This window comes from Haematobia irritans, chromosome 2 (assembly GCF_050003625.1).
Source record: "Haematobia irritans isolate KBUSLIRL chromosome 2, ASM5000362v1, whole genome shotgun sequence".
Classification (NCBI taxonomy): Eukaryota; Metazoa; Arthropoda; class Insecta; order Diptera; family Muscidae; genus Haematobia; species Haematobia irritans.
Window position 1 is genome coordinate 123,620,307 of NC_134398.1, and position 13,466 is coordinate 123,633,772.

Sequence of the window (13,466 nt, forward strand, 5' to 3'; positions counted from 1 at the left end):
AATAGAAATTGCGAGTCTACGTTGCGAACAACAAAACTATGGACGTCGCACAGTGCTTCGATCCCATAGACAAAAATAGAAGGATGCTTCGCAGGAAAGAGAAACTTTGTGTGGCTTTGTTAATGTTAATATAGTTAATGGTCAAAACTAAGAAAAGTGCGAAGTTTGGTTCCGATCGGACCACTCCTTTATGTACCTCTAATCTCCAAGAGCTGAGATATTGACTAGGTGGCGAGCCAAATTTTGAGACCCTAGGTGTATCAGAATCCTATTGACAGGCCTCGCAAATGGGTCACCTCGGCTATGGGATTTTTTTATATTTTAATTTTTTAGAATTTTTGTTGTTGTTGTTTTTGATTTCAGCTTAAAACTGTGCATTGACTAAACTACAAGTGTAGCTTAACCAACAGAGGAAAGGAATGTTTGTCAAATTCATTTGGACAAAGCCCTATGGACTGCCCTTTTAATAAACATAGGTTGAGTTTGAGCATCAGTTTAACAACCAATTCTTTTTCTGTGTAGGCTCCGAAAGTCAAATTTGGGGGTCAGTTTATAAGGTGGCTGTACGTTAAAGTGGTCCGATGTGAGTCATTTGCAAATATCAGATCTACATCAATAAAAGTTACTTGTGTCAAGTTTCAAGTCGAAAAGGTGCAGCGTTACCGTCGGACATTTAAAAAAAGTGGCACATTATTTTTATTGACTTATAAAAAAAACATTACAAATAAATCCTGCTTTGAGGTAACGTTAAAATATATTTTGCGAATTAATACAAATTGGAAAACAAATGATCTTTAAAATTAATTTTTAAGAGTTTATAAAATCATTTGGCCTTTTAATTACATATGTATTTAAGTTTACTTACGATATCAAAATAATTGTATATTGTCATTGGTATTTAAGTAATGCGGATCCAAAAATCTTCTATTATTATTTTTCTACCCACCACCATAGAATGGTGATGGGGGTATAATAAGTTTGTCATTCCATTTGTAACACATAGAAATACCGATTTCCGACTATATAAAGTATATATATTCTTGATCAGGGAGAAATCCTAAGACGACATAGCCATGTCCGTCTGGATGTCTGCTGTAATCACGCTACAGCCTTCAATAATAAAGCTATCTTGCTTAATTTTTGCACAAAGTCGTTTTTTGTCTCCAAGTTCGAAGATGGACTATATCGGTCCATGTTTTGGTATAGCCCCCATATAAACCGACCCCCCGATATGGGGTCTTGGGCTTCTAGAAACCGTATTTTCTATACGATTTGCCTGAAATTGGAATCTAGAGGTATTTTAGGACCATAAATATGTGTGCCGAAAATGGTGCCAATCGCTCCACGCTTCTAGAACCCGTATTTTCAATCCGAATATCTTGAAATTGGAAGTCTATTGGTATTTTAGGACCATAAATAAGTGTGCTGAAAATAGTGCATATCGGTCCATGTTTTGGTATAGCTCCCATATAAACCAACCCCCCGATTTGGGGTCTTGAGCTTCTAGAAACCGTATTTTCTATCCGATTTGCCTGCCATTGGTAACCTAGAGGTATTTTAGAACCACAAAGATGTGTGCCTAAAACGGTGAGTATCGGTCCATGTTTTGATATAGCTCCCATATAGACCGATCTCCTGATTTTACTTCTTGGGCTTCTAAAATTAATATTTTTTATCAAATTTGCCTGAAATTGGAAATTTAAAGGAATTGTGGGACAACAACTACTTGTGTTGAAAATGAGGCGTATAGAAACCGTAGTGTTTATCCAATTTGCATCAAATCGAAAATCTAGAGGTATTTTAGGACCATAAAAAGTTGTGCCGAAAATGGTGAGTATCGGTCCATGTTTTGATATAGCCCCAATATAGACCGATCTCCAGATTTTACTTCATAGGTTTTGGATGTCGTGTACGATTGTTTTCGACGTGGTGGGGATTCTCAGAAGCGCCGTCAATTTCAAAAAATGTTGGCAGGGAATATGAAAGTGTTCTAATTCGTACTGCGTATTAGAAGTTTTGTGTCAATTTCTAGAAATAATCAATGATTGAAATTTATTTTTGGTTCAGTTGAGAAGGGACTCATATCCATGAATATCTGGCATAAAGTCTATATACTAATGATAGATCACACAAAGGGGGATAATTTAGATAAAAAAAACTGTCAATCTCATAAATTTACAGTATTTCATTACAATGCTGTGCTCATAAAAAATTATTTTATGATCTGTCTTGACAGAAGAAAATCCATTACTTTTGAAATCGAAATTTTGACCTGTAGTTATAACATATCAGAAATATTTAAGTACTAATGATAGCAACTATGACCACCTATTTGACCACTTTGAACAAACACACAAGGCACATATTAGTGCTCATATTTAATAGTTTTTCTTTTCTCCTTGTTCCAGAGCAATAAAATGTTTTTATTACATATTCGCCCCATAAAAACAAAAATCTCCTAAACACTGGCAATTTCCTTTAATCTTGGTCAAAATCTACTTGCTTTAACAACCAATTCACCTCTAGTAACACATATTAGCAGTTAAGAACCCCTACTAATTGATTCACACTTGTGAGCAGTGAAATATTTTCTAGTGCTTAAGTTAAAGTTGTAAAAAAAATGTTTGTTTAGAAATGTTTGAGGGTTTTTATGACCAACGATATTTGGCTGATGATATGAATTTTATGACTATTTTGGGATTTGTGTAGTCCAACTTTTTTTTGTCCATTGTCATATTAGCTCTTATTAGGTCAAATAATGTAAGGTATCATAGTTTTTTTTGTTTCAAAGAGGATTTTAATGGGTTATTCGATAAAAGGGATAAGAACAAGCCTAAAATAATTTATGACTTGGCTAATCACAGCAAGACACAAAGGTATCATTTAACGTAAAAAAGTTTCATTTTGATTTTAAAGGCTTATCTTATCGTAATAGGAAGGCGTTAGTTTCAAAAGTTTAACCATAATTCGAAATTTATCTAACATGAAATGAAAATGAGGACGAAATTATGAAACATGTGAAAAAAGGCGAAGACAACTTACTAAACCCGTTGCATAGAATGAACTATTCTAGTATTGAAGGCTTTAAAAATTGTTGATTAGAAAATTTTGCTTATTTATTAAATTTTTGGTCATTTTCATGTAGCTTCGTCAGTCGTTCAGTTAACAGAAATTAAAATGCAAATTGCTTCCCTCCTGTTAACTTTAACTGAAAAATATTCAGCAGATAAGTTCCTAACTTCACGGAGTTTCATCAAAATGAAACAACTAAAACAGAATCAAATTTCAATCATACACGGATGAAAACGTCTGTTTTTCATATGCTTCGGTGTAAAAATTATATGTTTGGAGCTCAAATTCTTAGCACATTATATTTATGTGCAAACATATAATGTTTATAAACTAGCATAAAATGTTTGCGACATATATGTTAATATGTTTGAACATATTATGTTTGGGACATTCTTTTAAATATAATATGTGTGGTTGACATCATACCAGCAGGTACAAGGAACTAGTTTTTTTCCAGAATGTAGCCACACATCGAGTAAAGTGCAGTACCCAGCAAAAACTAGGCAACCACATCTCATTACAATTGACATTACCAGGAGTAAAGCTGTCATTACACGTTGCATTACATTGCGGCGAGTTATAATGACTAACTTGTAATGATAAAAATAAATACTTCTCGGTAATTTTCGAATTGTTATTCTCAAATTTTTAGGCAGTTGTAGTTAATACAATTATTCAAATAATCGAGCACGTACATAAAAAATCAAAAAGAATATGTAATGTAACGGTAATTCTGAAGATTTTTCCGTTAGGAATTTTTTATTTCATAATAATTGTGTTTAATGACATTATCATATTATGTTTTAAATAACCCGTGTAAAATTTGGGGGATCTGATTTGATATGGTTAGATCTGAGCCAAGATATGGTCAGATCTGAGCAGATCCTAAAAATGGTTATATCTGGTCAGATCTACAGTTGAGATTGACAGTTGAGTTAGAGTGTTGTCCAAGGGTTTTTTCGTTTGTTTCTTCTGCTTTGGACTTAGACACGCGACTAAAGTATTACAGCGTTAAGGCAATCTGCAATGAAATTAAGTAAAAAAACAATTATTAAACAAATATAGGAATAAACAAATATGGGAATATATTGAACTATGTAAGCAAGTATTAGTATTGTTTTGGATCATTCTTCTTTAAGTTGCAATAAAAATTGCCATATAATTTTATGTTGCTTTTAATACTCACATTTAAAGTGTATTCGGGATTAGGTTAGGTATAGCGAAAGGCTGTTATTTTAGGCTCATACATACTATTCAGACCATCATGACATCACAGTGATCAACATATCACTTATCACTGACTGCTGCTCGATTCAATAATTAGCTCAATAACATGGGACCTCCTTGCTATAATCGAGTCCTATCGGCATTTCACGTTAATAATCCAGATAATCCGAAATAATTTTTGGTGTTGGTCGGAACTGGGATTGAACCCGTGACCTTTTGAATGCAAGGCGGGCATGCTAACCAGTACACCACTGAGGTTTCCCTTTTTTCCAAATCTAGAAAATAGTAAAACAATATGAAAATGACTACTAAGGAAATAACAAATACAATCTACTTACCTACATAATCTCCGCAATAAAAGAAACGATATACACTTTATCAAAGGAACACATTTAAAACAATTATATTAAATTTCTTAATTTTCTCAGCCAGTCTGGCGTTAAATTTGTTTAGAAGTGATGCCCCTGACGGCGTTGACATTTGACATAATGACATTGAGGTTTAGACGTGTATTTCAAAAATCTTTTTAACTTGTTCATGATTTTTTTATTATATTTTGGACCGTATTTAACCCCATATATAGTCAGATATGATGTTATATCTACCATATCTTATTAGATATAGTGCTATATATGGTCCTATCCAAGCATATATTATTAGATATGCCAGATATAATTAGATATTATACTATATATGATGAGATCTGCAATTATATCTAACCAGATCTAGCACCATATATGGCATATCTGTGCATATCTAATTATGTCTGAACCAATATCTGAACTGATCCAATTAGATCCAATTTGATATTATTAGATAGGATTGGATCCTCCAATTTTTACACGGGAAATGCTTTCTTATACCTCATTCACATTACACTTCCAAAATGCGTTTAAACTAAATTTCAAATGCCATTTGCTTTATAAAAAAGAGACTTAAAATCCACTTTTAGTAGATTTCGAACCTTATGTGAATTGGCTATTGGATATATTGTATCGTAATTCACGAATCCAACACCTTAAACAACCTACATTTATTTCTATTTTAAGTGTGAAATTAATTTGAGTGTAATCTTATTTAGATTATTTATTAGAATTTTTGTTTATTTATACAATATTCGTTTCTATTCAAGTAGTTCTCCTATTACAGCACCACTCGCCATATTTTGATCCATTGTAATCGGCGATAGAAATCAATATTTTCGAGATTTGGTTGCCTGAGACAATAAGTGGCTATTTTGCAAGTTTCGGTGTATCTACGAATAAGTCATTACATATTAGGTGATTATATGCTTTAAATGCACTACTTATTTTATGGCCGAAAGTATGCCTGGGAAGAAGTACTTCCCTCCTAGGACATGCGTATGTAAGTGTAATCCGAAGCGATGCCAATTAATAAGTGGTTAATAATTTTTAAATAGGCTTACCTACAAGATTACCGGGTAATGAGAGTTTTTGCTGGGTAGTTCTACTTCTGATTACGTTCAATGGGTTTGAGTGGCGAATTTAACACGGACATATCCTACGCGAGTATGAATTGCCCCCGTTTCGATTACTGATCAGAACTAGTAGTTTAGTTATTTGAGTTGTGGTAGTAGAACGAAACCATTGAGCAATGGTTCCTAAACAATTACATTGTAATCATACATATATGGTCAAATGTTTAAGTACCTTCAAACGCTCAAAAAACTAATTCGTTTTTAATTAAGTTTTTATTTATTTAATAATATTAGTATAAAATACAAAAGTTGAAAAAAAAATTATAGAAAAAAATTTAGTTCGAATTTATAATAAATTTGAGTCGTTCCGCTCCACAAAAATCAGTTTAAAGTGACCCTTTTCCTGAAGTTGGACTGCCTTGCTGATAGGGAAACGTCGGTCACTGGAATGTAATCTAAAATTTAGAAAAATAATATAATTTCTTAATATAACTAATAATTGACTTACTTATCAAATATATAATACAAAAACGATCCGAACACCACCAAACTTAGAGAAATACTGACAAATATGTTTTTTTCTATTTTTCACCGTTGAATTTCGGTAACATACTCTCGGAATGCTTAAATGGTTTTTTATAGATTACTTCGTGGCATTCTAGTGTGTATGGGAACCCTTCCGAAAGGAGTTAGTATACCAAATTATTGGTGAAGAACCAACTACATTGTGCAGAATGATACTTCCAACACCACAGGGTATATTAATTTAGGAATTGCCTATAAACATAAATATGTGTTCAGAAGGAGTGACCGAGAGAGTATAAGGAAAAACTAAAGATGGCGAATGGAAGAGATAACGAAAGTCATCAACACAACACAGTTACGCTAAAAGTCTAGCATTAAAGAATATGTAAAATGTAAATATTCGTTGACTTTTTGTTTATAAATAAATATTTGGAGTATAACATTCAAATAAATTATAAACATATTTTTTATTTGTAATCCAACACAAGTATGTTTATGGCATTTCGCTGCAATTAAAATAAATGGAAGTAACCAATTGGCGCCTATGGTGGAACATAATATGTTTGAACACTACAAACAACATTATGTTTGGGCAAATCCTGAATATATATATATGCTTGCAGCAGAGTGTGTTTGGGAGTATATGTTACAGAAGCGATTTTTTTGAGAGTGTAGCAAATCCATAATTATATATAGCCCCCATAAATAGGCGTGCCGAATAGGGTGTGAAGGTTGTGTCAAAACCGATCGTCCGATTTTACTTCTGAATCTTCTAGAAATTTAACTGTAGAGGTATTTTAGGTCCGAAAATAGATGTGTCGAATATTGTGGGTATCGGTTCATGTTTCAGTATAACCCCCATATAGACCGATCACTTCTTGAGAATCTAGGAATCGCAAATTTTATCAGAGCTGTCATTCTCATTCGAGTAATGTGGTCTATAGCGTTAAATTTAAAATCATATGAACCGCGTCCTTTCATCGGATTTCCTTGCTAGCATAGACGAGAAGTTTAAAATTCTCCTAAACCTCAAATAAAAATGATTGTTATATATCGTACATCTGATGTAGTATCTATATGCAGAAACTGTTTTAACTTCGTTGAACCGATCTGCTTGGGAGAGTACACGCAGAGAAGTTTAGGTTAGGTGGCAGCCCGATGTATCGGGCTCACTTAGACTATTCAGTCCATTGTGATACCACATTGGTGAACTTCTCTCTTATCACTGAGTGCTGCCCGATTCCATGTTAAGCTCAATGACAAGGGACCTACTTTTTATAGCCGAGTCCGAACGGCGTTCCACATTGCAGTGAAACCACTTAGAGAAGCTTTGAAACCCTCAGAAATGTCAACAGCATTACTGAGGTGGGATAATCCACCGCTGAAAAACTTTTTGGTGTTCGGTCAAAGCAGGAATCGAACCCACGACCTTGTGTATGCAAGGCGGGCATGCTAACCATTGCACCACGGTGGCTCCCTACACGCAGAGAAACAAACGTTTGAAAAACGTGTACCGAAAACTATTTTCTTTTGTTAGATTTTTTTTTAGTTTCTTCGAAAATTTCAAGTTTTTATCACCAAAATATTTTTGTTAGCAAAATTTTTATTTCTGCAGCAAAATAAATAATTACACCCTGCGCCACACTGTGGAACAGGGTATTATAAGTTAGTGCATATGTTTGTAACACCCAGAAGGAGACGAGGTAGACATATGGTGTCTTTGGCAATAATGCTCAGGGTGGTTCCCTGAGTCGATATAACCATGTCCGTCTGTCCATCCGTCCGTCCGTCCGTCTGTCTGTGAACACATTTTTGTGATCAAAGTCTAGGTCGCAATATAAGTCCAATCGCCTTCAAATTTGGCACGTGTTCCTTTTTTGGGTCAGAATAGAACCCTATTGATTTTGGAACAAATCGGTTCAGATTTAGATATAGCTCCCATATATATCTTTCGTCCGATATGGACTTATATGGCCCCAGAAGCCAGAGTTTTGGCCCAATTTGGTTGAAATTTTGCACTAGGAGTACAATTAGTAGTATAGTCATGTGTGCCAAATTTGATTGAAATCGATTCAGATTTAGATATAACTCCCATATATATCTTTCGTCCGATATGCACTTATATGACCCCAGAAGCCAGAGTTTTGGCCCAATTTGGTTGAAATTTTGCACTAGGAGTACAATTAGTAGTATAGTCATGTGTGCCAAATTTGATTGAAATCGGTTCAGATTTAGATATAGCTCCCATATATATATTTCGCCCGATATGGACTTATATGGCCCCAGAAGCCAGAGTTTTGGCCCAATTTGGTTGAAATTTTGCACTACGAGTACAATTAGTAGTATAGTCATGTGTGCCAAATTTGATCGAAATCGGTTCAGATTTAGATATAGCTCCCATATATATCTTTCGCCCGATATGGACTAATATGTTCCTAGAAGCCAGAGTTTTGGCCCAATTTGGTTGAAATTTTGCACTAGATATACACGCAAAGAAAAAAAAAACGTTTGGAAAACGTGTACCGAAAATGTTTTTCTTTTTTTTAGAGTTTTTTGAATTGCTTCGAAAAGTATACACTTTTATTACCAAAAAATTTCGTTTGTTACAAAATTTTTATTTTTTCAATAAAAAAAGTTATTTTTGAACCAACAACACAGTCCATTTCGTTTATATCAAACACTGTTCTTTTCTGACTTTAGATCTTTAATAAGACACATTTTACAGTTCATAGCAAAAATTTAATATAGTAGAATGTAATGTTAAATATTTTTTCGGAATCTTCCGACCATATCTGGAACCCACGAACCTTGCCATGAAAGTCGGGCGTAGCAACCACTGCTCCACGGTGCCCAACAAAATGTATTTTTCTGTTAAATAAACTTTGTTTAAGGTCAAGTTCGAAGATGTGCTATATCGGTCCAGGTTTTGATATAGTCCCCGTATAAACCGACCTCCCGATTTGGGGTCTTGGGCTTACAGAAATCGAAGTTTTTATCCAATTTGCCTGAAATTTGAAATCTAGAGGTATTTTATGACCATAAATAGGTGTGCCAAAAATTGTGAGTATCGATCCATGTTTTGGTAAGCCCCCATATAGAAACCGCAGTTTTTATTCAATTTACCTGAAATTGGAAATCTAGAGGAATTGTAGCACCACAAATACGTGTGCCAAAAATTGTGAGTATCGGTCCATGTTTTGGTATGGTTCCCATATAAAACGACCTCCCGATTTGGGGTCTTGGGCTTATAGAACCGTAGTTTTTATCCAGTTTGTCTGAAATTGGAAATCTAGAGGTATTTTAGGACCACAAATACGTGTGCCGAAAATGGTGAGTATCGGACAATATTTTGGTATAGCCCCCATATAGACCGATCTCCCGATTTTATTTCTTGGGCTTCTAGAATCCATAGTTTTTACCCAATGTGCCTGAAAATGGAAATCTTTAGGTATTATCGGACCATAAAGAGGTGTGCCAAAAATGGTGAGCATCGGTCCATGTTTTGGTATGGTCCCCATATAAAACGACGTCCCGATTTGGGGTCTAGGGCTCATAGTAACCGTAGTTTTTATCCAATTTGTCTGAAATTGGAAATCTAGGGGTATTTTAGGACCATAAAGAGGTGTGCCGAAAATGGTGAGTATCGGTCCATATTTTGGTACAGCCCCCATATAGATGATTTCCCGATTTTACTTCTTGGGCTTCTAGAATCCGAAGTTTTTATCCTATTTGCCTGAAATTAGAAATCTAGAGGTATTTTCGGGTCATAAAGAGGTGTGCCGAAAACGGTGAGTATCGGTCCAAATTTTAGTATAACCCCCATAAAAACGATCTCCCGCTTTAACTCCTTGGGTTTCTAGAAACCTTAGTTTTTATCTGATTTGCCTGAAATTGTGAATATTCTGGTATTTTAGGCTCACAAAAACGTGTATCGGATTACGTTTTTATCGGTCCGACTTCACTTCTTGAGGGTGTAGAAGGAGCACTGATCATGAAAATTGCTTGAAACTCAATGTAAAATTTCCAGATTTTACTTCTACAGATTTAAGATTTCAAATCAAGACGTCATTTTACAATTTTCTTGCACACATACAAGAGATGTTAATGATTCCTCTAAAACTCAAACAAAAATGGTTCTTATAAATCAGGGATCCGGAGCGGAGCGGAGCGGAGCGTGGAGCGGAGCGGAGCAAACCCTTTTTTGGCCGGAGCGGGAGCGGAGCGGGAGCGGGAGCGGGAGCGGCATTTCTAAAATCCGGAGCGGAGCGGGAGCGGAGCGGTTTTCAAATGAAAAACCGCTCCGCTCCGAATAAAATATTACTTGAATGAAATGTGTAACTTTGAAATTACACTGTGTAGGTAATTTCAAATTTAGCTAGTACTTAGCGTAGTGTGAGTAAACGTTTAAAATGTACGATATGTATTTTTGTACGTACGTACATTGGGGAAAACACAACGTGTTTTTTAGTAATTGTTTTCAAAAACGGCAAATGTCAAAATATATATCTAGTATGTGTTGTAAAAGCAACAACAGTACTTTCGATCAATTTCATCCCGTATTACTACAAAGATGTTTGTAATGAACGTCAAATAAATGCAATTAAACGATCTTATTTATATTTAATTTTTTAGTTTTCTACACTGAAAAAAATATTGTCGTGAAGTCAAAGATTCCATGTCCTTAGAATAAGAATGCAAATTTGCTTAACATTGAAGACGCATTTCTCTAAAATAAAGTTTTTTTCTTGTCCAAAAGGCAATAAACTTTTGAATGAAGTTGTAATGTCCTTATAATTAAGTGATTTTACTTAAATATGTGTATCATAACATGAAAGATAAAATTTTTGAGGTAAGGTCAACGTGACTTTAATAATTAAGAAAAATTCTTTAAAATTAATAAAATTGTCTTTAAATTTGTTTCCTTTTTGCATCTTGCCTACAAAGCAAAAAATCGTTAAAAAATAAGACATGTTTTTCAACACTTTATTTTAAAGACGCTTTTTACTTGAAACATAGCATAATTTCTACTGGAAGTCGAGTCTTAATATGGAAAAAAAATAACTCATTAACTCGTTTTTAAAGGATTTTCATAACAACTGACGAAAAAAATGTAAAAAAATGAAAAATTAACATTTGCTTCCTAGAAGCAAGTACATAACCCCCAAATTTAGAAGAGAATTACGTCTGTAAAGTATCCTTACTTGTATTCTCCGCTTCTTTGGCTCGGAATTAATACCCAAACTGTTAAAGTAAAGACAAGATCTTTGGAACCGGGCATGCTTTTTTTCATTCACATTTGCTTTACTATTGTACTATATCCTAGCATTCTCTGATATTAGTTCTCGAAAATTTAATTAAAATTATGGATAGTTTCAATTTTGGTTGAAAAATGTGCGCATATACATTTATTATACAATAAAGGGGAAAAAGCGAAATTAGGTAACACTTGATCTGAGTAAGAATATTCGTAGGTATACCACGGACTGATGTCGATGGAGGTTGTTGCAACATAAACATACACACACACATTACAAATATAACAAAACCTCTTCTCTACGTCTGTTGCAAAACAAAAAAAAACTTTCGGAGAGTAGTTACTTCTACTCTGTGTATAGACTTTCAATTCCAAAATGGACCAAACAGAATTTGGTCCATTTTGGTCCATTTTCATAAATTTGGTTTCTATCACATATTAAATAGTAGATGGTGCACCGCAAAGAATATTGTCGGGAGGCCAAATATTTCACGTGCTTAAAACACGAATATGAATTTTGCTTAGAATAGAAGACGTATTTCTCTGAAAAAAAGTTTTTCCTTGTCTAAAAGTCTCTAAACTTTTCAATGAAGTCTGTTTGTCCTTATAGCTAAATGATTCGACATAAAAATGTGTATCCTAACATGAATGCAAATTTCGTTTTAATGAAGTCAAAATGGATTTAATATTTCTGAAAAAATCTTCAAAATTAATAAAATATTTCAGCACATTGTTTTAAAGTCATTATACCCTAAACCACATAGTGGTTAGGGTATAATAAGTTTGATCTGCCAAAAAATGTGCCTACAAGAAATATTGATTTTAGACCCCATAAAATATATACCGATCGACTCAGAATCACCTCCTGAGTCGATCTAGCTCTTCGCGTCCGTCCGTCCATCCGTCCGTCTGTCCATGTATTTGTTGTTCACAGGATTTCGGTCGCAATTATTAACCGATTTTGATGAAATTTGGTACAGGGAGTTTTTTTGGGCACAAGGACGAACGTTATTGAATTTGGAAGAAATCGGATCAAATTTAGATATAGCTCCCATATATATGTATTGCCCGATTTCGACGAATGGGGTCACGTTGCACTTTTTTTACTAACCGATCGTCGTCAAATTTAGCACAAAATAATCTTCTGTATCACCCTTTAAGTCTGAAAATTTCATCGAAATCGGTTCAGATTTAGATATAGGTCCCATATATATGTATCGCCCGATTTTGTCAAATTAGGTCATAAAACCCTTATTTATCAACCGATCTTACTCACAGTTGGCGAAATGTAATCTTCTATAGCACTAACTATATGTGCAAAAAATCATCGAAATCGGTTCAGATTTAGCTATAGCTCCCATATATGTACCGCCCCATTTTTCTAAATAAAATAAAACTCAATTGAACAAATAATACAATGTTTATACTATAATTTTCTCGAAGAGGAGCGGAGCGGAGCGTGGAGCGGAGCGGAGCGATTTTTTTTTCTCGGAGCGGAGCGAGGAGCGGATCGGTTTTTTTTTCTCCGGAGCGGGAGCGGAGCGGAGCGACAAAAATGGACCGCTCCGGATCCCTGTTATAAATCCAGATTCTGATATAGTCCTCATAGGTGAAATCTTTAAATTTATCTTCGGGAAGTGTCCTCAAGTCCTCAAGCCCTCCTGAAATTTCAAAGGAAACCCTAATATTTGGTTCATGGTGGTGGGTATTTAAGATTCGGCGCGGCCGAACTTAGTGCTGTGTATACTTGTTTTTACTAACATTGCGTTTCACCCTAGTGCATTAGCCGACTTAAATTTTGAGTCTATACAATTTGTAGAAGTCTATCAAATTCTGTCCAGATCGAGAGATATTAAAATGTATGTATTTTGGACAAACGTTTTATATACAGCACCCAACACAATTGACGGATGTGGTATGGTATCGAAAATTTAGATCTACAAAGTGGTG